Source organism: Hetaerina americana, unplaced genomic scaffold (assembly GCF_022747635.1).
Source record: "Hetaerina americana unplaced genomic scaffold, ioHetAmer1.1.p SCAF_15, whole genome shotgun sequence".
Lineage (NCBI taxonomy): Eukaryota > Metazoa > Arthropoda > Insecta > Odonata > Calopterygidae > Hetaerina > Hetaerina americana.
The window spans coordinates 10,472,694-10,498,261 of NW_027286625.1; the positions used below are offsets into that span (position 1 = coordinate 10,472,694).

Below are 25,568 nucleotides of genomic sequence, written 5' to 3' on the forward strand. Positions count from 1 at the left end.
CGTTTATGCTCGGAAGTCTATGATAGTATTGCGAACTAAAAAACTGGTATGCTTCACCGCGATTAAACGAGTTCGTTTCAAACCAGTCAACGGTTACAGTCAACATCTGTAATCAACCAGAAGGTTGGTTCGATAAATGATGGCAGAGCTCACCTTGAACAAAGCACAACGGCGTGAGAAATTCAATCATCAGGGTAGTCAGGCCAGTTCATTTCCCTGTACCACCTGTGGTTTCCCACGAAGATCTGGTACACGAAAAATCACACAGTTTGGATGAAGCTGAGGGTGCCCAGAGGCGGCTCCAAAAATCGAACTCGCGTCCTCAGGTTAATGGCCCAGTACTCTACCCACTGAACTGCTACGGCCATAATTCAACGCAGATACATTTAATTGAATGATAACAATAACCCTGGTAAATAGCGTAAAACTTAACTCTAAATTAGGAAGATATGAGAGACGAAGACTTACGTCAGTATCAACATTAATATATGTATCCGGTGTAGAATAGTTTTGGCAAAGCTCTCCAAAGCTCAAAAGTATTTACCAGGCAGCTACCGTTTCCATATTTCTAAGCGTCTATTTTGTTACCTATTTCTTTCACTGTACTTCTGGTCTTCCAATTAGTCCTTCCACCACCGCCTTCTGTTGGTTAAATGCCTCAAAATATCTCTCACGATCAAACCTCCAGCATTTTGTATGAGATAATTTTTCTACAGATCTTTAAAGTACTTATTCCTTAGTCATTCGATATATGCATGCACCGTCATCTGTGTTCTGCGATCGACGAGTAAACATAAGCGGCGAAACGGAAGTTTGAAAATAGGTTTTCAAAATAGCAAGAAGAGAAGCGTAATAGTATATAAGAGATAATATTGCACGGTTAAACGAGTTCAGCCTGGAGGCGGTAAGTAGGTGATGATGGATAGTTTTAAGGGACCGCCCATCTTTAATAGGTAGGCTACCTATCATGATTGACCTGTGGCATCACATTTTCATTTCTCACATCTCTAATTCATCGTAAAATTCACCCTCTTCATGTCTCGATGAAGCGCTCCAGAATTCCACGGCTAACATTCCTTTCTGTCCGGAATATTTTTCTTATCGCAGACGCCCACTTTTTCTTCTGCTCCATACCGCGGGCCGGTGGAGCTAAAAAACACATTTAAGGCCAATTTCTAAAAAGTGTCCCATCAATAATAAGCATTTCGCGCAGAAAATGGAGCACGATTTTAGTCAAGAAACATTATTAATGCCTCACACAGTGCAGTCTGAAACCAGCGCTCACGGGCGGACAGAAACGCAAGCGGAATGCAACCAATGGGACGAGGGAATACCCGTTCGCACCCCTTCCCCACTCATCGTCCCGTCTTTATTTTCCCAGCACAGAAATGGACGGGGAGGGAGAGAGGGTTGGCGGTTAACTTGTGAGGTAGGTGCCGTAAAGCGTTGGAGGTCTCTTTATAAATAAACAGATGCATAAAACGGAGCGTGTGGCTCGGTGGACAAGGCACCGGGGGACGTAAAACTGACTCGGAACGACAGCGGAATCCGCCGGGGGGTGTAGGAAGAGAGGCTGGGGGGGGGGGGACCAAGGAGCGAGACGGAGGAGGGATAAAGGCGGTGGCACGCATCCTCCCTTTTTCTTTCCTCACCGAATCGAAATTGCGCCGGAGAAAGCGGTTTATTTTATTTCAATGTTAGCACTTTTTCCTCCGTGTGGAGACGAAAGAGAGGGAAACCGTCGGTCATCGCCTCCGACCACGCCGCCCGATGGACGAGCAAACGGACCGCGTTGAAAGGCGTTCGATTCCTGTTCCGAGGATATCTGGTCGCGCCGCTGTTCGCGCTAATGCTCTCTCTCCCCTTTTCCCCATCGTTTACGACGCATGATGTCTATCGAACTCGGAAAAAAGATTGCCAAAAGTAATAATTCTCCCACATTTCAATGGGATTCCTAATTCGAGAGTAAAATTTATTCTAACTTATCTTCAATGTGGAAGGCTCTAAGTAATATTAAATTATTTAACCCGCAGACATTCTACGCGAATAAAAAAATCATCAAATACGATTTCGTAATCTTGTATTGCGCGTACATTTATCGACATGTCCTCAAAATGTTATCATTATTAATGTTAGGAAAACGTTTAAGGTGGATTTCGAATAGACACACAAGATAGATCACCGCTAATTTTTTAAACTTTTTCGACGAACACAACTTTAGGGTCCTGAACTACAATAAACCCTTCTTTAATTCATCATAAGTACTTACTGCCTACCTTCACTTCCATCCAACATTCCTCTTTTTCCCTACCCCCACCTCGCCTGTTCAACATTTTCCTCCCTATCACGGTCTTCAACGTTCTATTGCCAATCAAAATGAACTGTATCCACTCTTCTTGCCTCCTGGGGATTTCTCCCAACAACATTCCATCACCCCCTAACATTCCCAGGATTTACTTCTTCGTTTACTTTCCAATCCATTGAAGTGCTAAACAAATAATTATTAGAAAGAGACTAAAGGGTGGCGCTAAGTTCTAATAGACCCAGGTACTACATATTACGGTACGCCTGAGCTCTGACTAACATGACACAAGACATCCTTAAACCCTATAATACTACATACGTCTTACAATAGCTAGTTCATTAGCTCTACATACTCTTCACCACCTCTAATTTCATAAAAAAATGCCACTTCTTTTCCTCCCTCTACCTCGGCATTCCGAAAATTCTTCAAAGCGTCTTCAGTAACATTTTGCCTCGTAGTATCTCCTTCAACTTTTCATTCCGAACATTTTCCTTGCCGCCCATAATATTTTTTCACATTCTTCTCTACGCCCACATCTCAAAAGCCCCAAATCTAAGCCTACCCTCTCGTTGAGGAAAAAACATAAACAATTTAAATTTAATAAACAACATCCCTTAGTTTTTTTAAATTGGCAAATATGTTTGATCTCTTGAAAATGCCAACAAAACCCATGGATTACCACACTTGTAGAATAGATAATTTTTTACTTTTTTACACCATCTGATGCCGAGTCCCATTTTATCTGCATCGGATGCCGCGACGTCACGGAGAGAGGACGCGGCCGGAAAGGTCGATGTCGCATTGGGAACTAATGACGACCGCGGGAAACGTTTTGAGCGCGCGTTGATCGTCGGAGGATCGGGGAGAGAGGCGGGGGATGGCGGGTGAGCGGGGAGGTTGGTGGGAGGACGGGTTGATCGGCAACGTAGGACGGGGAAGAAGCCGATCACGACGTGACGGGACGTCCATCCAGGCCGCTGCGGATCGCTTCCTAGGGCACTCGGCCCTCCCTTTACGCCCGAGGGTTTTCCGGTTCTAAAAACGCACACGAGGGGGGGCAAACATCAACGCGAGATCAGTCCCTCGATCGAACTAGCAATTGTAAAACGGCCGCGCTCTCGACGACGCACGAGAGCTTTTTAGGAAAGAGAGAGGAGAAGAATCACTCTTTTTTTTTAAACGAGTCGAGGAAATGGAAGCCGATGCTCCCTCCATCTCCTGCAGGCCGGAACAATGGTCGGGATTTGATCACGCTTCGCGTCTAAAAAATCATTTTTCAGCGTAATCTGAGCTCGTACACATGTGTGGTTGCTCACATGGAATGTTTATTCGTCGGGAACATCGACAAAAACAAGAGTTTAAAAAATCCACATATTTCTCTCAGGCGTTCGAGGAATGATCGGAATACTCACATACTAACAAGGTTTGATTCCAGACCTTAAACAAGGGATTTAGCCTATTTATTTATCTTTTAAAACTGCCAATAAAACCGGTGAATTATTATTATGAATTACCTTTGATTTATTTGTACAAAAGATATTTTCTTTTAATTTTGCGGTTATGGCATATTAAATAGAATAATATCTTGTCATATTAAAACACTTGATCATTCGATATCATCACTCGAATGAATCAGAAACGAATGGCCAAAAACAGATGAGAGAAGAATTAATGGTTTCAGATGGAAATGTTAGATCGGGCAAATCACGGATGAATGGCAATAAGACTATGAGAAGAGTGTCAGAGGTCTCAGAAACAATATATGCGTAATAAAAAACTCATTTGTTAAACAATCCTAGAATTTGACAGATTGTAAGTACCTATTCAAGTTTAGGCTAGCATGGAAGAAATTGATGTAAGTCCAGTAAGAGCTCAAAATCATTTTTTCGTCTATTCCCACTTTGAAGAGAACACGGCGAAGGGTATTTTACGTATGCACGGTATTTTCATAAGAGGGCTGTTCAACAATGAGCAATGATAAACAATTTATTTGCAGGACTATTTGTGCGAAAATTAATTCTTTCGCATTATTGGCTTTGCGTGCAATATACATTAACAGTATGAGAACCTGTATGTGTGGAACAAGTTTTATTGATTTCACTCAAACAAAAACAAGGAAGCGCAACGCGCAACGAAATTTTAACATGTTTCCTTCGGTACAATTCGACAGCCGAGGCCTACGTAATGCTGCTACATGAGGCGTATAGAGTCAGTTCTTCGCCACAGTACAGATAGAAGATGGTTTTTAATGCACAAAGAGGGAAGAAACATTCAAAGGAAAGTGGATCCGGAGTTCAAGTCACGGCTATCACGGAAGTAAACATTAACATCGCTGTTACCAATGTGAAAAAAGATTTTTTGGACATAAACTTTGAGTGCACTCTTAAAATTTCCGTAAATTTCATTGGGTGCCATCCATACGTTGGCAACGGAAACATTCCACTTGAGGCATCAAGGTGCGCAGTTGGATTCCGTGAAACCCACCGCGAAATCGCAATTATCTCGCGAAAATCAATGTGAAGGGCATTTCCCTCGACCTTCCTATCGTCCGGACCTGGCAGCCTTTTTCCTGATCCAAACTCTGAAGAAACACCTTAGTAAAGGGCGTATCACATCGCCCGAATCAGGTGCAGGCAAACTGAATATGTTTCAACTTGCAACGCCTGCCTCAGACGCAGCACTGGAGTCAAATAAATAAACTTTCCATCACACACGCATTGCACATCAATTTAAAAACATAACATCAAATTGTCCACAATTAATCAAATGAATCAGAACTGTATGATCATTTGTTTTCATAAAGCCTTCGTGCATGAGCTAATTTCTGCCGACACGTAAACGAACGTTCGAACCAAACATAAGACACGGATACCGTGGAAAATCGGGGTAAGGGGTGTGTTCTCGTCATCTTTTCTGCGTCTAGAGGTTTACCATGGAGACGCCGGGAGCGCAGTCGGATGAATGCCACGGCGAGAGAGTTCTCCGAATCTCACGCTCTTATAGGACTGGGAACGTTCTCGGAAATGCTTAAGTACGGGTGGGGTGGTCAGCCTCTGGAGGCCTTCGGGCCCCACTGGAGTCACCCGTGAAGCAACTCGACCTGAAATTCCCGTGGGATTGAGCGAGCGGGGGCCCATAACGGCGACGATCCCCTCGCCCGGGACGGAAATCACGGACACTCAACCAAAAACATGAAACGAATTCCGAAACTCTCGAATGGTTATTACGCGTCATCCTGTCTCGCCATTTTCCTCAATTTAAAACCGACAGATGCATTACAAAACACCTTTAGTTTATTTTAAAGTGGCCTACCGCTCAGATGCAGGTTTTTGATGGACCGAGGAAAGGTCGACGTACTCCCAGGAACTAACAGAAGTATACCTGGACGCTAAAGCCCTAATTGCATTAAACCTAATACCATAACAGCTTAGAGAGCTGCTCATAATACAACATTATTTCCTTTACCACATAATTTGGTGGAATTTTCCAACTTCCATTCATGCGCGGTCTGTTTAATTTTGAATGAAATTTCCCATGACGTCAAAACGCCATTTTTTAAACTGCAATACCTAAAATATTAACAACCCACGCATTCATTAATTATTATGTGTACCCACCTAAGGTAAGGCGGTCTACACCCTTTTGGCCCATTGTGATCGGTAAGCATCCATTTTTAGGCCAATAAAACAATGTAAATATTTGAAATGAACATTAAAATTACGTCACACAATTAACATCATTTTAAAGGTGTTGAAATTAAATTATTGACTTTGTAATTCCGTACACTATATTTAAAAACACGACCATCATCAACTGATGACGTTCAACGTCGAAACCTGGATTGTGTTTTTACATATACTGTGTGGAATTACTAAGTCAAAAATTTCATTTCATTTCAATATTCTATGGAAATTCCATAAAGTTACGCCAGAGACAACAAATTTTAAGGGTGTATCCACATGGCCATCTATAGCAACGAAGAGTCCACTTCTCGACAATAGTTTTAAAAAGTAATGATGAAGAGGGTTGCTTTCTGATAACCTTTCTAGTCCCACTTTGACAATGTGCCACACGCAACGTGAGCTAGGCGCTGGTCGTAGTGAAGTTTGCGGTATGAAAGTACTGGGCTGTGGACTATGAATATTTCCACCAGAGCTGATCTCGAACTTCCCAAGCTTTAACGATCATTCATTTGACAGGAGCATGGAGAGCGATTGCTAAACATTCATAGATATTTTTTTCCCTTAAAAAGTACATTTCTTTCATGAAATAATGAAAAATCGAAAGTCATGCAACATGGCGGCCTACTCGCCAGGAGAAAGGGCCCACATCTTAAAGCTACACTTAGGTCAAAAACTTCTTACAATTTTCACGAATTTATGACAGTAAATAGTTAAGCAATTCTAGCGCACCCACTTTACATAGTAAGACAATTTGAAACCTTTATATTACACTCAAGACAAGCTATCAGAAGATTCGTACATCTACATGCAACTTCGACGTAAGCTTGATTGATTAATGAAGTAAACGAAGGAGACCACGACCACAATCTCATCAAATCACAATATTCTTGTCACTGACGTTACTTTCAGTTAATAGAGACTAAAAAATAGACTATAAAACGACTATTAGCTTAGGGATGGAGCGAAACATAAGGGAATGTAACAAATCGATGTATTCGTGTGCCGGGTTCGAGAAACGTAACTCGAATATTTCCTATGCATCGGGTGCAAATCGTATGCCGTTCACGCTTCGCAGCTGAGTCGGCTCGTAATTTTATTACCTCGGAAGGACGTCCATCGAATACCTGTCGGCGTGCAGAATAGACATCGTCGGCAGCGGAAAGAAGGAGCGAGAGAGCAAAAAGAAAAAACCTGAATGTTGAGGCATGCATTGCTCGCTTGGAAATCGCCAGTTTTAGGAGAGACATGAAGGATAAGAGCAGCAGTACGGCGGGTTTTGAGATATGTGCACGGGGTTTGGAAGTGGTAAGTTAGATATAGAGGAAAACAAAGTGAAATGTGGTAAATTGGCGAAAATTGAAAAAAGAAGTAGTGGGTTGTAGGAGTGATAACAGATAATTGCATCAGGTAGTCTGTTAGTTCGCAAGTAATAAAAGAAAATGCGAAATTAGCGGGAATTAAATTACTCTCGTCGTGTTTGGGAAACCGTTGCTGGGAGAGCTGAAGATCTACCGCTATATGGTGGGTTACCTTGAATGATTTAGCCGTAGGAAGATGTACATGTATTGAAAAACATAAGATTTTCGACACTTTAACAAGCAGAAATCACATAAAAAGTAAACCCTCACATTCAGTCGTGCACGGAGATACTCGAACATAATATTCGCGAACGTACGGGTTGAATCAGCCAAGACATCTACAGCGAAAGTTTGGTTTCGTACAGTTATGCATTTGTGATCTTCCCAGATTTTATTAGGTAATCTATCGGTTAAGGTAGGTTTGGATGGACACAACTACCAAATAAATATCTCCTAAACAAACACAACCAACATTCTACTCTACAACAAGTTCCTCTTCATATCTGTGTACTTTCGTCCTCCCTTTATCCTGTCCAACTTCCATATCTCCTCCTTGCCCTTTCCTCGTTTGCCTAGCATGTTCCCCTCTATTACAGTCTTCAACATCCCACTACTGATCAATATGCTTTTCATCCATTTTTCCTGCCTCCTTAGGATTTCTCCCTCCGAGTCATTGGCAGTTTCCCACAAAATTCTGGTAATGATGAAATTTAAGATTTAAATTAGGATCATCCGAAAGCCTCACCAGATTTTCGAACCAAAGATCCCACTTTATCTATACAACGCTCTCTTATCTTTCTCTCTATGACGAAGCGCTATAGTAACTCAGTACTCCTATGCTATTCACTCTCTTCTCACCAGCAAGCTGCCGCGTCATCGAAAATGACGACTTTAACTGTTTATTTTTGGAGCACCTCGAACTTTTCAGAAACTCCGAAGCTACCTCGTTCACTTTTTCCGTTTCCCAGGACTTATTTTTTTTCAATTTTCCTGCATTTCCAAGGCTTTAAGCCTGACCCTAGATGGAAAACTTTCCCACAGGAAACGCCCTCAAGTTTTCGGGCACACAATTCGCATTCCGGACAGTCCCGCGGTATAAAATTCGAGAACGGCGGAGGGGAACGAATCCTTGCACAGTGGTGGGGGGGGGGCAGACGGGTAACGCGCGAGGATCGCCGCTTGAGCCCGGGTCTAAATATTTAACCTCTTCCCCTTCGGTTCAGTTGGCCAACGCCGGGGATCGATCAAGACTTGCGCGCGTCAACCCAAGAAGATTAAACATGTAATATTTCATCAGGCACGACTACTCGGAAAGTGTTCCGTAAAGCGGCCGGCGCAACGCGTAACAGTGGGGAGGCTGGAGGGAGGGAAAAGGCCGGGAGGGCCGACGGCACAAACCAATCATCAATTTTCAGGACGCGGGGGCGGGGTTGGTTCGGGGCTGATGAAAATTGAAATAACGGTTTCAATTTTCATCGGCAGCGGCTCAACTTTCGGAAGCCAAAGATGCGGGGACGGACGTGGAGATAAGGAGAGGCGCGCGCGAGAGGACCCGGGGGGGGGGGAGGAGGAGGAAGAGAAAATGACTGAAAATCAGCGATTGCTCCTCGCGATCCCGCCCCTGTGGATCGTGAATATTTCAAGCGCAGCTGAAAACATGATGGGAGTGAAAATATTGGCGCCGAAGTAATTCCGCCACCTTCACACCGAAGCGGAGTGGACAAGATTAAAAATGAATTCCATGGGAGAAATTCTCATGGGAGTTACACAAAATTTAAATGAAATTTTTGAACTCTCTCAAGGTTGAAGGTCTGCCCGTTACATAAAACACCGCCGCAAGCATTTTTAAACTGGGATATCCTCAAAGGTATCGCCAAGGACAAATTGCATAGTTTCGCGAGTGATGTGTTTGAATTTGAACATTTGAACATTTTAATAACCAAATTATTGCACCTTTTAGCTGGTTAGCAAATTTATTTCCGCCAATTGTATTATACGCACCTGAAGATGATTTTGGTTCAGTAAACTCTAGTCGGAAATAAATTTGCTAACTATCGGAAAAATGAATTATATGATTATTCATTAATATGAATTTGAAACACTGTACTTCAAATGACAAATATAGCTTGCGTTCCAATAGTAATGCAATTCCCAAGAGATCCAATCAGCCGTGACGAAGACCTTGCGAGAGGTCCCCGAAGACGTCTTCCAGGGCGTATACCGATCATACCGCTGGGAAAAATGTGTAGAGGCCAAAGGGCAGTACTTTGAAGAATTTTCAGTGTTTGAGCAAATCTTTTCAATAAGTTACTTACAAAAATAATCGCATTACTTTTGGAACGCACCCTGTATATTCAACAGTAAAAACCGCATTATTTGTAAATAAATACTGAAGCATTGGGTAAAGATGTGAATAAATTATGAGTAAATACTTTAATATGTAGTACAAGTGCTCTATGGACGTAAAATCTGACCTTCGAGTCAAGAGGATGAGCCCAGAACGGAAGCGAGAATGCTGGACAAACAGTGACGAAAGAAGAAAACACGCCTTCTAGGGGAGCACGAGGACAGGCAAAAGTTACGAATTTACGAAAGATAGACCACTAATTTACATGAAAAAGGCTGGAATGGAACAGGACCCTGATGTATAAAAATCTTTGAATTACTACTCTATCGTATCGAGATACCGGTGGATTTAATATGGCTCTTGCCAACATCAATAACCTCGGCCACCAAATACGGCCCTCGCAAGTATGAGAGTGAAAAGTTGACAGCGGTTTCCGTAACAATTTTATGCTCTCAGACACTGTTATAGGCTTGGAGATCAGAGGAACACGCAGCACAAAAAGCATAATATTTATCGATCGAAGAGCATCCGGATACTCATTTCAGAAATAACTCCCCTCCGGAAGACACGTTCCCGCAATGAATTTTAAGTAGGATTACCATGACGGCAATCTTGAATTTTACTTTGTCTTTTCCTTCGTTTAATCACCTGTCCAACGCGACGAGAGAAACATGTAAAGCGTTTTAATGAGCCTGGGGTTCGATTCGGGCGTACGTATGACTGGGTATAAATGCATGAAGGATATTTACCAGACACGAAAGGGTTGTTGTGCAACTGAGAGTTGCAGATATTTCAAAGGCGGTTCTCTCTAGAGCAATCACAGGCATTACCTTCCTTACTAAAGAAATCGTCTGCTTCTTGAAACGATGGCAACAGTTCGTTCATTCTTTTACACCACCGAACGAAAATTTGTGAATCACGCAAATAATTCGCGTGAAAAATTGTCGGCCGAAAGAAACGTACGAAGTTTATTTTGAGTGTTCTCTTCTGGTGGTTTTTAAGCTAATCAGGGTCTTTGGTTGGTACACGGCTCCACGAGCATAAAATCATGTAAATCACACAGTAATCAGAATTCAAGAAATAAGAAAGAATTAATTTATTCTCAAATATTCGAGGTTGGCAATTTATTTACTTTCGCTTAAACCACGAACGAGGCGTCAAATACCAACTCTATGGGGTCTTAAGTTTTCTGAAAAACAGCCCAGAGGGAGTTTTTGTCTTTAAATTATACACCGCTCAAACCTAGGAGAACAGTCATAATCAACTATGACATCGAGCGTTAAAATTTAGCAACAGTGGCAGGCGTGTTAACCCATTTGACACTATTTAAATTTACTGAAGAACTTTCCGACAAACAAAAGCAAGCATGACCGCGCAGTTATGCGTAAAAAACCTACTAGGTACACCGGAAATATTTATTTCCATGGTCGAGAGGATTTTAATGCAGAAAACTCGCATTCAGTCTTCAAGGTGAACCTATGAGAACTTCAACAAATGGATTGCCTTATGGACCCACAATTATACGATAAATGCCACCCAATATACTCACAGTACTCAGCCAATCAGGTTGTTTAACAGTAACATGAAATTATTCTAGAAGACATGAAATCCTCAAGCTAATTTGAAGTACTCTATACAGGTTCAACCATTATTAATATTTATGCTAGATAATAACATCCTTGCAATAATTCATCGCTATCCGGATATTAAAATATTACCGTCGTCTTTAGTGAGTTATGCGAACGATGAAAACGCTAGTCACCGAAACAACTATCGAGATTTGGGAATTTTATAGCGTTTCATAGGTATTATCAGTCTAACTATGATGGGTTAAGACATTCACGAACCTTAAGTGCAATTATAAAAAAAAACTATAAACGCAGTAATCAACCCGAAGGTTGGTTTGGGAGGCGATGGTAGAGTTTACCCAGTACTAAGCCCGAGACGGCCAGTTCTTTTCCCTGTGCCGGTTATGGTTTCCCAGGAAGATCTGACACTCGAAAAATCGCGTAGCTTGGCTGCAGGTGCCCAGGGTGGCTTGCCCGGGAATCGATCCCGGGCCCTCCGATCAGTAGCCCAACCCCCTGGATTACCGCGACCCACAAGTGTATTTATACTAACCAATATTTTCTGGGTGATAAGGTACTCTTGAGCATACAAGAAAATAAATAAAGAGAAGATAAGTAGCGAATCCATTACACGGAGAGTTGTAAATTGACCTGTCTATGGTTTAAGGGAAAAGCTATCAATTGCTACAGTAGAAGAGATGCGACTTAATAATTCGTTCTCATACCTTGTATTCGCATTACTGAGTCAAAATATTTATTTCACTGTATAATCCGAAACTTCCTTTCTCACAAATCAGTCAGTCAGCGTAGATGAGGTGCTTCTGACGGGGGCACGATGAAGAACGCATAAAATAAGTCACACAGAGAGAACAGAAGTATTTGCAAATAATGGGAAAAGAGTGTTGCTCGAGAAATAACTACGAAAGGAGAGAGAGAGAAAGAGCGTGGATAGATAACATGCTTAAGGATAATGGCAAGTTGAACTTTGTGACCAAAAGAAAAGTTTGTGACTGAAAGGAAAAGTGTGCGAGATAGAGAGAACGAGATTACGCATTTTGAACGACGCGAAGGTTGCTTAGAAAGTGTGAAGGAACGAAGAAGGAAATGATTAAGTTTATAAAAAAGGTGGATACGGGCTTTTAAAGATGCGATCAGAATTAATTTTTTGGCGACCGTCCGAATCTTGCCTCCACTGGGAACACCCACATTATCAACCGAAATCTTCCAAAAATCTCGCACGCTTGCGCACGTAGCAATTAAGTTATTCGCATTTGCAGATGACATATGATAGAAAAACTCACGGAAATATTCCAATGGTAGCGCCCAAGACAAGGAACATTCCTTCATTAATCCATCCTTACCTGGAAGATAAGAAAAAATTATTAGCAAAGGTTGGAACAATCGAATATCGTCGTTATTATCAATTTTACCCAACTATACTAAGGGCTAAATATAAAAAAATCAGTGCATCCATACATGGCTATCACATCTGAGATATCAAATATGCATCGATTGAGGGCCACCATTTAAGGAAATTTGCACTCCAATCTCAGGGCTAAATAATTATAGGAGATATTACTTTCCGTTGAAGTAAATAATGCAGGGCAAGGAGACCTTGAATACAGTACGAAGAAGCCCAAGAAAATGAAACGATTGTGCTCCGGGACCGTCCACGAACCACTTCTACTCGAGGGACTATCTATCGCACTATGATGATTATATCGGATCACAAACTTTACATGAGGTAAAGATACTTGGGACACAACCAGAAACCAAAGAACATTCAAAGGCCAATAAATTGGGTAATCAGCGAGAGCGCATTCTAAATTATGACTACTAATTAACATCCCACAAAAACTACCACTGAAAATTGTTGGGAGTATTCAATGGAACATTGATTCGCAGTTATACAAGAGGCCACATACACGAAGGACATTTTTCCAATCGTGTATCAGCGCAGTCCAGCGCACATCGTGTTCGAATAATCTTTTTTTTGCCAGTGCAGATGGCAGCACCCTTGAAACATGATTGAGGCTTGTTTCATCTTGGCATATCTCCACGGTAACATGTCGGCACCAAGTGTTTTACATTCCCTGATTCATGAAAATGTGAAAGTCGGTTGCTTCCACTGTTTAATTATTGCTTCAACGCAAAACTCTTGAGATGAAAAAAATTCCATTCTTTACAGTTTCCCGCATTAAATTATTAGTTACCGTTCATTTCATTACTCAACAACGTGAAAATTTCCACAATAACTGAATAAGTAAATATATTCCAATTACTTTCGCAGATAAATTTTCTCATAGAGGGAAATGGTTGCTCCTTCCCCGTAATAGAGTACTAGCCGGCATGTATTTACATCGGAAGAAAGAAAAATTCCTTCGATTTTCCAAAATTTTCACTGATATCGTACCCCAATACATGCTCTCATTCAAGCCCTCAAGTTCCACAAGAGCTCCCTTCATTCCTCTTCCCGCCATACCATTAGCACTTAAGCATTAGTCAACCAATCAATCACCACCGCGAATTGAGCTCGAATTTCGCATTCACGGTGTGCGTCATCTGCGCAGATTAATCGAAAGCAACAGCACTCAGATTCACCTATGCTTTATGCGGTGCATGGATTAGCAGTAAATACAAAACCATAGAGGATAACGCCCACGAATCACGATTTTTAAAGGATAATTTCTCGACCAATTTCCCAGCATTGACATTTTCATGAATGACGGTATTCAGGTGATTCAAAATGGAGCATTTTGTTACTGGGGCTCTGCTTCTTGAAAATTAATCCACTTTCCAAATAGATGAATGAGCTCGTCCATTTTAAAGATATTAGAATGGAGTTTCGACCATGTTTCGCGTAGCACTTAAAAAGAAGCCAACGAGTTATCGAGAGGGTTTTGACAGCGATTGAGTGCACTTAGCAGGAGTCTCTATGAAAGTCCTGCCGTTTTCACTAACGAGCTTCCATTTCGTGTTCCGTCATGTATAGCGCAGACAAACGGACGCGGATTCAATAAGTATTCCACTCCGGCTGATTTACAAAAGAAAAGAAAATGTAATTGAAGACAGTATTATTCGCAAAGACTGATTGCTCTTTAGTTGATACATGTTTGTTATGGTCGGCGATTCAAAATGGAGTATTTTGTTACTGGGGCTCTGCTTCTTGAACGTGAACTGCATTTTTTCACAGACAAATACGTAGAGGAATACTCTAGTTTCCATCAAAACTATAACACATTCTAATAGGGCTTCTGGAACATTTCTGAGCAATACCCATGGAAGTACGATAGTTCCTTTTTCCGGTGCTAACAGCTCCTGTTCCACTTCAGTGATCGATTCCGTTTTCTCCCAAATTTCCCTAAAATATCCACTTTTTGCCAATAATCTTCTCCGGTGTCCTCCCGCACTGAACAGTTCACTTTTTCCATCCCTTACTAATTATCGGGCTGGAAGATAAGGAAACCACTCGAAATGAATGATCCATTACAGTTCTGCTGTAAGGACAGAATACGCTCACTAATACCACAAAAAAATATACATTTATCGAATTTTTCCTTCATAGAATATGTTTCAAGCTTACCTAAATATTGCTGAGATACCTCTGTGCAATTTCCCTTGAAAATTAAACATTTTAACACAGATACAATTTGAATTATTACGATTTAGTGCCTGCGGCAAAATAATTGAATTTTTATCAAATTACTTCTAAAAAATTAAAAAAATAAGGAGTAAAAATGATGATAAAAGGGTGACATTAACTGAAAGGTTATTGGCAGTAGGTTACCATGCTAGGGTGGATTTTTGACGGACTATGACGACACAAACTATGATATTCATAAGCTCTAACCAACGTTCACTCTAAGTTTTATAACAAACAGCGACGAACTACGAGTGGTGCTAATATTATTACTAATTACCGTCAAAGATAATTCCTTTCACTTTTCTGCCTTTTTAACGATTAATTTTTCCCGAGTCAGCCTGAGGATCTAATACTTCTGTATTCCATGGAATATGAATTCAGGTTCATCGCACTGCTAAACCTTCGCCCCCAATCTACATCTAATTATGACATATATTAGAAGCAATACGCCGTAAAATGACAATCTTAAAGTACGTATTATCTTTCCTTTCCGAGGCAAGGAAAGTATTCTCCACCCACAACTAAACCCACATCGGCTCAGATTGATGATTGCTGGCTGAAGTCAACAAGTGTTGATATGAACGACTCCTGATATATAACACACCATCATTAAAAAAAACGTTTTCAGGTAAGAATAATAACCAATTATTGAAGTGGAATTGGCGAGGTTTTGACACATGCACACCGGACAATGGGGCGATGCTTAAGGAGAAATTAACAAGAAATACCAAGGATATGACAAATGAAATAATGATGGACGTCTGAATGGAAGAAACACATAAGACGTGAAGATAGCCGATAGGAGGAATGAGTAAGTATTGAGCTGCTCCAAGGCATTCGCACAATTTATGGCCATTAACGATGACGAACAGGGGGATAAATGCCTCATGTGATCCTCTATACACCTCCTTCCGCCCTCTGAACTCGACTGAGACACCGGGAACGCAGCATGATCTTGGGAATGAACAAAGGTCACGGCGGAGGGAGGGAGTTGATGCCGAAACCCTTATTCATAACTTCAAAGCTGTATTGGACGCGACTGGCAGCAGACACACAAGGTCTCCCCCCCCCCTACAGAGCCAACGCCCAGCGATACACTACGATATATGAATGCGTTGCAGAATGTTTCATGCCGCATCGCATTGCTCCGCTTGGTAATTAGCGCAAACGCGATATAAGGGCGCACCGCGTCGAGATCTTTGCGATGTTTCAAGTAGTTTTTTGTGTGTACATCAGGACCGAAGAATCGCAAAGGGGATGTGGGCATTACAGAGAGAACGGCCAAAAAGAAGGGAAAAGACGAGATAAAACAAATCGCAACGAATTAAAGTCGCACAGCCTTAATTTAGATACATGGGTGCGATGTGAAATTCGATGTTATCTGTGTACACCTCGAAGTCGATCTATCGTGAAATTGGTGACATGCGACGCACATCGCGTCGCGATAATTGGTATAGTCCTCACTCACTCCAAGCTCATATTGAGTCTTCCTTATTAACTGAATTTCAGTGGTGCGTAATCATTGGCCCACCTCTCATTATTACTCGATCCGCGACAGATTATGTTGATTTTTGTTACATTAAGGATTTTCATGTAATTTCACAGGTTGCGATTGCGATTTTTCTCGTCAGTTAAATCATTCTTTCGTTAAATATAACTACACATGGGTTCCTTATCTTATGTAGCATGCTAATTTAATTAAATAATTCAAATTTAAGAAGTGATTTTTATACATGCAATTACGATGGTTTTTCCCAATGCGGCAAGCACATTAAATGATGGGAGTGAGAATATATGGGAAATATGCACGGGCGTGTAAGGAAACGGTTAGAGTCACTTTTTTGAGCCGTTCCGTCAAGCTAATTAATCGCTAGAGACGTGGTTCCACGGATAATCTCCTCCTCTCAGCATCTCTCGGGCGCCAGCTTTGCCCGACGATGAGGAAATCGGCTGAGCCCGAGCCAATCAACAAAGGGACGCGTGCAGGAAGTGCTATAGCAGCACCTATTGGCACTTAGCCATTTTTATGAGCAAGTTCTACTTGACCTATGGCAAATTCCATGTATTGATACTTAAACATTAGGTGATTGGAAAAAATATAATTTTCTTAGTTTTTCAATTGTTTGTAGGTTATAGGCTTTAGTTAGAACCATTGGCCTTTTTACAGGGACATTTATTTCTAGCTTTAATTACTTTATGTATTTCTTCTGCCGATTGTAGTTCGTTCATAGCTACACCTACGTCTTCCATTACATAAATTAATGATTTTGTGTTGCCATTTGAAAGTTTAAATCATTCTTTACCTTCCTTATCCCAGGATAAAATTTCTCCCAAACCTAACTCGGCTACTAGCCACGGCAACATTTCTGTCTTAGGGTTACATTTAAATCCCCGTGGAGAATTCCTACGTTAACTATATCATCTAAGCCCTTTCATTCCATATCATTAAATTATCAAAAATGCGAGTGAAAGAAAATAGAATCATGATAATATTTCCTGAAGGTACAAGAACGACTATAAACCAAAATATAAAAGATCAACCAGATATTGCTGCTTCATATAGCATATTATCTTTGCCCATTTATCTTATCCTTTGACCATTTATAAGAGTACGGCTGGGGTTGACTCTTCCCTTAATATTCATACGGCCGTAGTTACCGTTCGCTTCACACATAGCATATTGTCTGTTCCTGCATCGCCAGTTGCCTAAAACACTGGTTTGTTTTGGCCAAGAAGTATACTTTCTCTGAGAAAAAATCCCGGAAAGGCAATAATAGATATTTTGCACCCGATATATCGAGGGTTAAACAAAAAAGCATTACTCACAAAGTTTAAAAAAAAATCATCGAAGAGAGAAGTAGTAGATAGATACGCATAAAAAAAAACAGATATTGCAAATTAACAAAAACATTTTATCAGGTCGTTCTCCAGTTTCAGCCTCGCGGAGTACGAAAACAAGACAATGGGCGCCCTAACACGTGCGATCTTTCCCTTCCGCTTCCCTTCGCCTTGCTCGACTGCCGATGCGATCGGCAAGGGCAGCTCCTCACTTTTCGTTGGATGAATGGGATGGAAGGGTGACTTGGATAGTTACGTGCGGATATCTGGGCGAATGGCGATTGACTCTGGTCACGGCAGTGATTTTCCGCATGCCACAAGTAAGAATGCACTCTTTACGTATTGGCAGCAGACATACTTTGGTATCAATATAATATGAAATTTCACTGTGGAATTTGGAATGTAGTAAAAGTGGTTTCTCCTCCAAGTGTTCTCTTCTTCTCCTGGTAAATAATGTACACAGCTTTATTAACTATTTTCCAGCATTTTTTGCCCGATTCAGCTTTATAAAGAGTTTTCTCGATTTCTGATTTTAATTTACCAAAAATCGAATCACCATGTTTAACGACGTCACATTTTCAACACACCCACCATGTACTACTTCAAATAGTATATCTCTTAATTGAACAGTTTATGTGAGCTTGTTAGCGTATACTTATTAAAAGAATCATTATCTAAAGTTATTTCCAAGGTGCTGATTCCATTATACTGTCAAAAATTTCAGGTGGAACGTTCACATGGTGTGAATGGAACCTGAAAGCGCCACCGTTGCCTTGGGATCAAGGCAGACGTCACAAAAAGTATCAATCACCCTAACTCCCCCACCATTCCGCCTCGGCAGTTCCGTCCTCCTCCATCCACCCTTTGTGACGAATTACAAAAAGGAAGAGGGACCGGGAGGCTGTTTCGAGGCAAGAAGGGAGATGAATTATTTCAGCCTCGCCTCTCCTGTTTCCTCGAGAAGAGAGGGAGGCGATTCCCGCGAAGACGTTTGAGAGCACCACTGCCGACACCTTTCTCGTTCCCCGGCGCCGGGGAGAGAGGAGCCGAAGGGGAGAGAAAGAGATACAAGGATGCCGGGGGCAGCAAACCCGAACCGCATCGATATTTTGGAGGGAAATATCAAGGCGCTGCTCCCGGAAAGAACGATTCAATTCAGTCCCATTGAATCCAGTGACAAGTCCCGTTGATTTACGGACGGAGAGTCTTCGAAACGATTAAAATGAATTAACGAAAAGGTCTACATTCTGAGGTGTTTGATCAACGCAGATGATCAGGTTCAACACTGAAATGTCACCGGGCATTACTAGATGCTTACGCGGCATATTCGGTCTAGCTGGAAGAAACGCCCATTAAGGAGACTCGCAGTTGGATGCTAACAAAAGATTAGTTAAAAAACTGTTCTATGGAGCGTGGTGTCGCACGGCGAGGAAGCATGATGGTGGGTGCAGAGTGAAGGCTTTTGAGATGCAGGCGCGGGGAAGAATTGAAAAGGTAAAATGGGCCGATAGGAAATCCAACGAAGAAGTGCTAGGTGCTAGGCATGGTGGGGGAGGAGAGCGGATAATTATAATAATTCGGCTTCATTCGGGCGAGACTGTGGCAGTCCCTTCTTCCGTCCAACCCATTGTCAAATGCATTCAATGAAAATACAATTACATTTGAGGGCTGAATGATATAAGAAAGAACTAGATGATGACAATGATATGCATGAGAACAAAGACTGTAGAAAGATATACAAAACTGTGGGGAAAACGTAAGGAATAAGGCTGTTATCCTTGGCGAAAAAACCCGCAGCAGGAAAACACCCATACATGAAGGGGAGTTAGGAAAACCTTAGAAAACCCACAGACAGATAATGCTAATGTTGTAGTTTACTGAATTAAAAAAATTATAACAAATAAAAATGAATCAATGCATTAAAAATAAGAGAAGATAAAAAAGGAGAATTGATTTGCAAATACAAATGTGGAGACACAGTAATTAAAATAAAATTACTGATTAACAATACAGGTATGAAATATCAAAGAAAAAAATAAAGAAAAATATTACTACAGTACGGTTAAATGATAATTAAAAAAAGATGAACTGTAACCCATCACCAAAAGTGGGATGTTAACAGTAGGATTAATATGTGAAATGGATATTTCTGAATAATATTTGTTATTTGGAGAAAACCAAAAGAGACGGAAGGTGCATGCAGAGCATTTGGACTGGATACGGAATGCCTAAGACCGTGATAAGAGTACATTAAGCAAGCACTGCAGGAATAGAAAAGAACAGGTATGTTGGACGGAATGAAGGGAGGCAAAATGTATGCGGAATTGAAGAAGGGTTTATAACAGTGCTGGCTGTGTCCTGAGCGAGGCTTAGAAATGCAAGGGATTTTAATTTTGTGTCCATCCCAAAAATACCTTAAAGGATACAATACCTAATATTTACAATAACAAAATCAGTTTGATTAAATAAGAAGGTAATGCCACCCTTTCCCCAGTCTGCCTAACCGCCTACTCTGTCTATTCCTTTGTATTTTCTCATCCATGACCAATACGCTTCCTTCTAACGCACATCCACCGGGGGAGGGGGGAGGGAATTGATTCATCTCTCCTCTAAATATTACCCCGACCTACTTTTGTATCCGACACTACTACGTGTCATGACAACGTTTTGAACGTTAGAAAAAAGACAACGTAGGGTGAATGATTGGTATGTATGTAGAGGTAAAAGGCAAGTAACGTATGAATGGAAATGTGATACGTCCAATGCATCAAGTCCAGAAAATGGATGAGAGTCAATTCACATTTAAGAGTTGGACGAGAGTTAATGGATTGAGAGAAGAAGGGGATGACCGAGAAAGTCATGGGTGAATGTAGCAGATGGGACTCCACAGATGAGGGATATTAGGAGCCTCAGGAACAGAAGGGCATGCACGAAAAAATGCACGAGTATGAAATATGCAGGGGCAGCAGGAAGGCCCCGGAAAATTTTCAAAAGGATAGTAAATTCCATAAAATAACCTAAAATCAGTCAGACCACGGTATGTAAATCAAACAATGAATACGCGTGGGTCGTTCAACAAGTCCTAAGAAAAATGTAAAATTAATTGTTTTGGAAAGATTTTTTTTATTTTTTTAAATAATCTCCTTTTACCTCAATACCCTTTCCCCAGCATTTCTACAACCTTAGAAATTAAGAAAGTCACTGGGGGCCAGATCTGGTGAATAGGGTGGATTTTATGATAATTCGAATTTTTATTCCATAATTTTCACCGTCGAAACTGAGAATTTCCACATGGAAGAGAATTTTTTTCTTTGCCAAATAACGAATTTTTTCTATATTTCTTCCCTCAACCGTTGCAAAAAGGCTATACCTGTATAATACTATCCATTTATCAGTTTTCCTTTTTTGCAAGCAATCGATGTAGATGATTCCGAGAGCGCCCCAAAAAACCCTGGATATCTCCCTTTTGGCCAATTTCACTCACTTCGCCATCATCAGAACCAGATTGACTTAAGAAAGCCATGTTTCGACCGTTACTGTGTCTCTAGAGGGTAGTAGTAGCATGTCCATGTTTCGTCCATAGTTATTTATTGACGAAGAAACTCCTAAGGGTTGCGATGGAAAAGTGCCAAATTAGCCTCTGAATCGACCACACGATTGCGTTCATTCTTCTCCGAGATCAAACGCGGCACCTATCTTGCAAAGATGGCACAAACGCCACCATTTTAAGTATTAAAAACGTGTTTATCTGTAGCGGCAGCTGTGCGAACCCTGAGTACAGTGCGGAGCAAACATCTATACCTTGTGTACATAAATAGTGCCCGCGTCTTACAATCTCAATCAAATTGAGTAACCTTAGAAGTCGAACTCACCAAGCAGATTACACAAATATACTAAGGACTTGCGGCATCAACATACTACCGATCGGATACCTCGTATGGTTCCTGAAAACTGCAAAATATAAATCCTTATGTACTTATCAATATTGAATAACTACTCCTCCCACCCTGGGAAAAATTCTTCTTCTTCCGAGTTGCTTTCCTTTTCAGTTCACATTTTATACCAGTTTTTTTAAAATTGGGATTGCTTACTCTTTTCCTCCTCCTGTCACATCAATGTAGCAATACCTATTAATGAAATCAACACTGCACCGTACAATATCTATCTTTCTCTCGATTCTTCTCCATTTATCATTTTTCATCATGTTTTTGTCGCATAAACGTATTCATTTACTACGAGACCACCTCCTTTCTAGAGACAGAGGCACTAAAACTCGTGGAAGGAACACAAAAAAAGACCAGAGGTGGCCCCCAAGATCCCCAATAATCGATGCCCACGCCGCATCGAAACGGAACACACTCCTCGGGAATCTTGAGCATGTCCGCGAGCAACAGCAGTGATGGATGGAAAGGACGAGTACAGGAGGGAGATTTGACGAACTGAAAAGGGTCGGGATGGCAGAAAGGGAGGGGGAGAAGGAGGGAAGAGACAAATTAACGACTGAAAGAGGGGGAGGACGGTGGACGGCGAGGCGTGGAAGAGAGTGGCGGCTCCCTGGACTAATGAATGTCTTTCTCTCTCTCCGCTTATCTCCCCTCCCTGCTCCAGGGCCAAGCAGAGCCCCTAGACAAGGGACAGCGCGAGGGGGGCGGCGTGAAAAAGGGCGTTACGGTTGCCAGGGCGAACGCCAGACCATGGCATGAGGGAGTGCGGGTTTTATTTTTCTCAAATGGGAAAGGCGAATGAGGTTGAAAGAATATCATAATAATAAAATACATCCATTGCTGAAAGAAGAATCGGGAGAGATTTCGGGGAAGGTGTGAGCAAAACGTATAAGGGTGGTATCAATAATCTCGCGAATAATACATCGCTATTATATAGGTGGGTCAACGTTGCAAAAAAATATTTAGCGCATGCTCCATATGGAATAGTTTCTCGTAAGGCAGGATATACCTTCTAATGCAGGAACGTCCGTTTCTTTGAACAGCGCGGCAGAACGGAATGTGTCGGTTTAGGGGATGAGTATAACGTATCATTAAGTCACTGATTTTGAGCTTTCCCGGTCAAGGAAAATGATTTTTATCCTTTGAAATTTCTGCATTTTGGCGCATACTGTATTAGCGGGTGGCTCCGCTAAAAGTTCCCATCGCGGGATCTCCCGCAGTTCTTTACAGTCATCAATGCCCCCCAATCTCAGTTTTGCCCTCGCGCAGCTCATCATTGAGATTAGATTTTCCACATTCCTGGCTCCATACTGCTGTATTTTTGGAGCGCAAGGCAGTTTCGGAATAATGCACTCAAAATCTTCCCGTCCGGATGTTGGCGCCGCAGTCTCCATCTGATATAAGATAGATACTGGACATAAATCTCCTCTCAAAATTCCGCACATCAACACTTCCGGGTTTAACCGTGATTAAAATTTCATGCGATTTTCTCGGTTCATGGAATCCGTACTTAATAAATTCCAATACTGGGATATGGGGCCCAAAATAACTACGACAAATTCACGACACCAAACAATTTCCTCATGTCACACACTTCATGAGCTAATTGCTAAGCTCTCCATTTACTCGGTGAAAATTACAGTTCACGTTAACAACGCGGATCATTTTTTCTTTACATCCATACTCCAGATTAATATTCATATCTTAAAGCGTCCTCGCAAAATTGAATAAAACTTCGCTAATAATTGATTTCAACTTTAAAAAAAAAAGATTACGAGCATTGACATTTTTATTTGGGTGATAAATGTCAGTCTGCGCCGTCAGTTCAATTATGGAATATATTTACGGGAATTTGAATTGAATAATACAGAAATAATTTCCGCAATATAACAGATATTTTTAAATACAATTATTTCAGAACGTTTCACGTATATATGTGGATAACCGAATAAGGACGCTAATATTTTACTCACAGAAACAATTAGAGATAATAAAAGCAATAGACATTTTCATTTGGTGAATGTAGAAGGGAAATCGTGCATGATCAAAATCACAAACAAAAAATATAACAATAAATGAAATACCAACTCTATTCACTCCAAAGAGTTGCAGGGGATTACGCGTTCTTGTCCAAAAATTAATCGATTCATTTGGGGAATAATTTAAACAACCAGAAATGTACGGGGAAAGTTAAAAGAACAATTAAAATTGGTGAAAAAACTGAATGTGTTTGCAAAACCCACTACTGATAAGTTAAATACTGTAATGCTGCAACATTTAGATTCACGATGGGTCTCGTGAAGTTTAATTTGTTTTTAAAAGATTTTTATTTTGTAATTTTTAATTATGCTGACATAATTTATAACTATTGGTAGTCTACCGGTTAAGGTAAGTTTTCGATGGACAATGGCTACCCAACTGTATGACAATGATTCCCTTGCCTCTCCCACAAAACACAACCTGACCTTCAGCGCTATATTAAGCCCCTCTTCAAATCAGCATACTTCCTATTAGCAAAAAATACAATTATTAAAATTTCTCAAAAATAGGTAGGTTTGGAATGCGGACATTACTATCTAATTTACGAACAATTTGCTGCATCATCCAAAAAAAATAACTTGATATGTGACCACCAACAGTTTCAGTGGAAATTTGGATTTGATGAAGCATGCAATGTGGATTTGAAACAACATTACTAATGAAATAGCATAAGGAAATGATAGCACCAGTTAATTTTCACACTTAATTAAATACATTGGCCATGGTTTCAACATATTGTGTCATCAACAAGGTATCCGTGGCAATGACACACCGTGTTGAAACCGTGGTATGCGTATTAAATTAACAGTGGAAATTGACTGGTGATTTCTTTTATTACAATGGAATCAAATATTCTCACCAAGCGACAGACGAAAAACTATAGTGCATAGAAGAAAAGGGAGTAACCTTTTAATTACTTAAAAATAAATGAACAACGCATGCAGTTAATTAAAATATGATGAGAATATTCTATACGCTTAAATCATGCATCCTGTTTACAAAAAATAAAGAATATTTCATTCAGTCCGAATACATTTATTCGATAATCATTTCTCATTAACGGCGGTGATGTTGCACAATCTATTGTTTTAATTAGCCATAGCCTACCAGGTTAGTTTAGGATTTTATGGACCCTGAAACTACACGGTTTTGTAATTCTAAGCCATAACATGACATAAAAATTCATCTATATCATAAAAATCATCAATCAGCCCCTATACTATACATTGTACTAACTCATTCTTTAGTTCCTCATATTTTACACCTCCCTTAATTCCATCCAAAATGCCTATTATTTTCCCACCTCTACTTCGCTTACCCAAAATCCCCCCCTCTATTACCGCCTTCATCATCCCATTGCCTCTCACACCTTCCTTCATCCACTTGACCTGCCTTTTTCGAATTTCTCCCAACACCCGAATCTCTGACCCCACCATGTCCTACGCTTGATCGCATGCACCCTTTATGTATATTTAATATTATTCAATCTTCTCTACAACCACATCTCGAAACCGCATGGCTAAACTTGATTCTAAACTTCCGTCGACGGAAAGAGCAAATAAGCCACTAACATCATCTTCCCTTATAAATGACGCTGAACGCAGCTAAAAAGATTACTCGTACACTAAGACCATTAAATTGCCGTGCGATTTCCATACGTTTATTCCAACAAAGGGGATCCTCAAACTCAATTATCACATGAAGCTGAAGGGTGAATAATGGTCGAGTCGACAGTTTGCACACATCAATAGTGTTTTGAAAAGAAATACTAACTAACTTGTAAGTTTTACCAAAGAAATATATTATTTCCCGAACACTGCAATTCATTTTCCAAGTACTTCC

The 25,568-nt window shown here is 40.8% G+C and overlaps 1 protein-coding gene across 1 annotated transcript in view; it reads right to left on the reverse strand.

Annotated features, from left to right (window-relative positions):
* Window positions 1-25,568, reverse strand: part of alpha-Man-Ia (alpha-Mannosidase class I a) — a 217,320-nt gene that overhangs the window by 69,424 nt on the left and 122,328 nt on the right. The gene's annotated exons all lie outside the window — the stretch shown is intronic.